Source organism: Cannabis sativa, chromosome 8 (assembly GCF_029168945.1).
Source record: "Cannabis sativa cultivar Pink pepper isolate KNU-18-1 chromosome 8, ASM2916894v1, whole genome shotgun sequence".
In the NCBI taxonomy this organism is placed as follows: domain Eukaryota; kingdom Viridiplantae; phylum Streptophyta; class Magnoliopsida; order Rosales; family Cannabaceae; genus Cannabis; species Cannabis sativa.
In genome coordinates, this window is record NC_083608.1 from 18,518,546 (window position 1) to 18,523,250 (window position 4,705).

Genomic DNA, 4,705 nt, shown 5'->3' on the forward strand with positions numbered 1-4,705 from the left:
TTGGAGAGGCATCCTATGTTTTGGGGATTGAGATCCATCGTGACAGGAATCGAAAAGTTCTTGGCTTATCTCAAGAAGCTTACATTAATCGTGTGCTCAAAAGGTTCAACATGGATTTGTGTAAAGATGGTTCTGTTCCTATTCTGAAAGGGGACAAGTTCACTAAGCAGCAATGTCCTAAGAACGACTTGGAAAGAGAAGCAATGAAGAATATCCCATATGCAAATGTAGTAGGGAGTTTGATGTATGCTTAGGTTTGCACTAGACCTTGACATTACTTTCATGGTCGATGTTCTTGGGAGATATTTATCTGATCCTGACCATGATCATTGGGTTGCAGCCAAGAAAGTTTTGAGATATTTGCAAAGAACAAAGAGTTTTATGCTTGTGTATAAGCATGTCAACAATCTTTAAGTTGTTGGTTATTCAGATTCAGATTTTGGTGGTTGTGTAGATGATTTAAAGTCAACTTCTGGCTATATTTTCACCTTGGCAGGTGCTGCTATTTCTTGGAAGAGTGTCAAACAGACTTTGATCACATCATCTACTATGTATGCTGAGTTTGTTGCATGTTATGGGGCATCTTTGCAAGCTTTGTGGCTGAAGAATTTTATTTCGGAGATACGAGTGGTTGATTCTATTTCCACACCTATGCTAATCTATTGTGATAATAATATTGTTGTTTTCTTTTCAAAGAATAATGAGATTAGTAGTGCTTCCAAATATAAGGAAATAAAGTATCTCACTATTAAAGACTTGGTTAAGAAAGGAGACATTGTGATAGAATATTGAGAGACCAAGTTGTTGTTTGCAGATCCTCTAACCAAAGGATCAAGTGCCATATTGTTTGATTACATGTTGTTCATATGAACACTTTATAATCTTTTGTTCCTTTGGGTTAGTGGGAGAGTCTTATTTTATCTTTTGAGATTACATTTATATGTAATTTACTTGTTGATGTTATGAACTACTTTGTGGGCCAATACTTTTTTGATTATTGGATGTTTATGCTTTCAGTTAGGCTTTGTTATATTCTCGAGAATAATTGAATTGAAAGCATGTAGTTCATATCTAGTTGTGATCATTGTATTTTAAGTATATTTACTAAAAGACAATGATATTTTGTTGGCTTAATGTTTTAAGCAAGTTTAGTGACACTTACTTATTTTAAGTAGTGTATGTTTTAATTTCACTGGCTTATTTATTAAGCATCACGGTATCAGTGAAATTGAGGACTGATAAGGATATTATGTTATTTTAAATTGATCACATGTTGAACATAATTCCTTACCACACTACTAGACTTATTGACCATGTCAATTTAATACTTTGGTATTTTGTGATTATGAATGTCTTTTGTTGAGTTAAAAACAATATGATTGTCATAGTTCATTATCAAAGGTTAAATTGGACCGGTATGTTGAGATGCTATCAGAGAACTATCATTTTTTAAAGTGGCCACAAATGTTTTTCTGTTGTTCAACCCATGAGTCGTTTTCAAACAAAATTATTTTGATATATAATATATATGTATTAAAGATTAATGTAGCCCAAGTGGGAGAATGTTAGACTTTTATTTGGGTTTACATTAAATTTTATTAGTTTTATTAAAACTTGGGTTGATTGGATAGTTCTTTGCTGTGTTAGCCCATGTTGTTGGTGATCAATTGTTAATGGGCTTAGCATCTGTGTGTAAAGTCTAGGTGAAGCAGAAGTTTGGGCTTTTCTAGTTAACTGAAGCCTTTGATGAGCAGGCCCAGTCCAACTAGGGTTTTGTAGCTAAGTCCCCTCCCTAACTCTATAAATACATATTGTCTCATCACAATTGTATACCTTTTGATAATTAGATAAATAAACTGCTTCTGATTTAGAGATCTAGGGAGGAAGACTTAGTTGATAGTATTGCACTATCGAATTGGAGTAACTGCTGTGGATCAAACTGAGATAATTGCTATGGATCAATCAGGTACACATACTTAATTATCATATACTACTATTGTGTTCTATGTTATATACAAATAGATCTTGGGTATATTATTAATTTATCTAACATTAGTTAGATGAGTTGTTAGAATTAAGGTAGCGTTTGGTTGGAGGTAATGAAATGGAGTGGAATAAAAAGAAAATAATTTTTATTTCATTCCTTTGTTTGGTTGCGTTTAAAAGTATTGGAATGACATTCCAATAGAATGCTCTTTCCACCATTTTGGTGGAATGGCTATTCCATTTTAAAAAGAAAGTAATGACCATTCTAATGTAACAAGAAAAAAAAATTAATGATTTTTTTATCAATTTTTTGTATGCATTTTAAATTTTATTCCATTCCCATTCATATTCCTATTCCCATTCCTATTTTTAAATTTTCATTCCTCCTAACCAAACGCCTCCTAATATCTAAGATTTATTCCACATACAAACATACTACATATTATTTATAAATGTATAAACATAAATTTAAATTAAGAATACCCTTAATATTGATTGAGAGAGAAGAAAAACTCAAATAGCACAAACATACTTTAATCCATTGATAGAATTAATATTATTCTATTCGATAGGGATAATCTTATTGGGTAATGATCTTACAAAATTATAAGATTAAGGTTTCTCTAATTTTTTCTCTATATGAAGAAATATGAGAATTAGAGCAACTCTCATTTCTTGAGGATCACATTAATTCATGATACTTTAATATTTAATGACCCACAATTATTAAAATGGTCATTTTATTTGAGTCAAAATTTATCATATACCAATGTACACTAATCCATAGAGCCATAATAAGTATTTTAATCCAACATTCCCATAAATTTTGATTATTATTTATTTTTTTTTTGTTTAAATAATATATACAATCAAACAAAAGTTAATATCTAATTTTAAGACATGCAGTTTATTTATTTATTTTCTTTACTACTATACTACCACTCTCCACAGTCCACACAAATAAACACTTTATTTTCAATAATTATTGGATTTATAAATTTATCTGTCATAATTATTTAAGAAAATTTACAACTCATGACTAAAGTGTAAAGTATTTTACATTTTTATTTGTGTTCGGTATTTTTTTTCTTTTGTACAGTTCATTATTTACATCATTACTTTTTAACTTTTCATTAATTACATTTTTACGATTTGGACTTACATCAAAATTTTTGTCTATCTCTCTCTCCCCACTTTTTGTTTTCTTGTTTATTTTCTATGTACATTCTTTCTCTCAATATAATTACTCTCTACAAGCACGTCATATCAACTTTTTCTTCTCCTTTTTTATTTTTTTTTTAAAAAATCACTTTATATAGTTAATATATACCAATTTCACATACATTGTTTACAACCTATAGTTGTAACTAGTTCTAGTTCATCTTCCCCTTTTTTTTTAATATTTTTTTTTCAAAAAGGCTAAAAAAAAATTCCAAAATTGTTCTTGTTATGGGTAAAAAATTTCTTTTAACCTTCAAAGCTAACTGTAATTGAAGAAGGAAGCCTTCTTATTTCTGAAAATATTTTTTTTGGTGAGAAGGTTGAATCTCAAATGGCTAAGCACCATAAAAATCATATAGAAGTGGAGGTCCTATCCTATTTTAGTATTCTATAGTTGATTTTTTTTATATTATTATTTTTATCTATAGTTTTAAAAATATAAATTTATATGCTAAAAATGATTTGGGTCCAACTGATTGTATTTGAAATATTACATAAAATTTATTTGCATCCACACGCATTAAAAAATTTATTAAGCTAATTCAATAGTACTCACCTTTCAGCTCCCACCCCCACTTGAAAAAAAAAATAGAAAAATTACTTGTCACTTAATCTAAGACACAAAGAATCTCCATTATAGTTATTTTAAATTATTTTTTTTTTCTAAATTATTTGCGTGTTATTTTAGTTTTTTTTGAGTTGACACAACGTGTTGATGCTTAATTATTTAAATTCCATATTAAATTCAGGTTATTATTCATTATTTGTACATAGAGATTTAGTTGTTCAACAAAGATCAAATTGAGTATGTGTTTATTTGTCATGGTATAAGTGATTTGTAGTTATTTTTTTTATTGAGATAAATTTTATGTTGTTCTTACGTTTCTTTTAGGTTGTCAACAAAATATATTGATATTTAGCTAATTTACATATTAAAACAATGTTGTTGTCTAGTTGTTTTTTAATTATACTTGAGTAGTCCAAAAAAGATAAACAAAATGAGTATATATTTAGTTTTTTAGATATATTTTTGAGTAGTTATTTAGTTGTTTTGTAGGTTATTTTCAGTTGTTGTGCAATTATTTTGATGTATATTTTAATGTATTTTTTTATATTTTTTTGTTGTATCATGGTGTTGTATAAGTAATTTGTCGTTGTTTTTGATTTATTGAAATTGATATTTAGTTAATTTACATATTAAAGTAGTGTTGTTGTCTAGTTGTTTCTCAATTGTAATTGAGTTGTCTAAAAGAAAAAATAAATATGAGTATATATTTAGTTTTTCAGACATATTTTGAGAGGTTGTCCAGTTGTTTTGTAGTTAGTTTTAAGTTATTTTGCTGTATATTTTAGTTTATTTTTGATATTTTTTTAGTTGTGTTTGTATAAGTGATTTGTAGTTATTTTTGTTTTATTAAAATTAATTTTATGTTATTCTTACGTTTCTTTTAGGTTGTCAAACAATATTAAAAGTAATATCAAATTATATTTTTGTTTG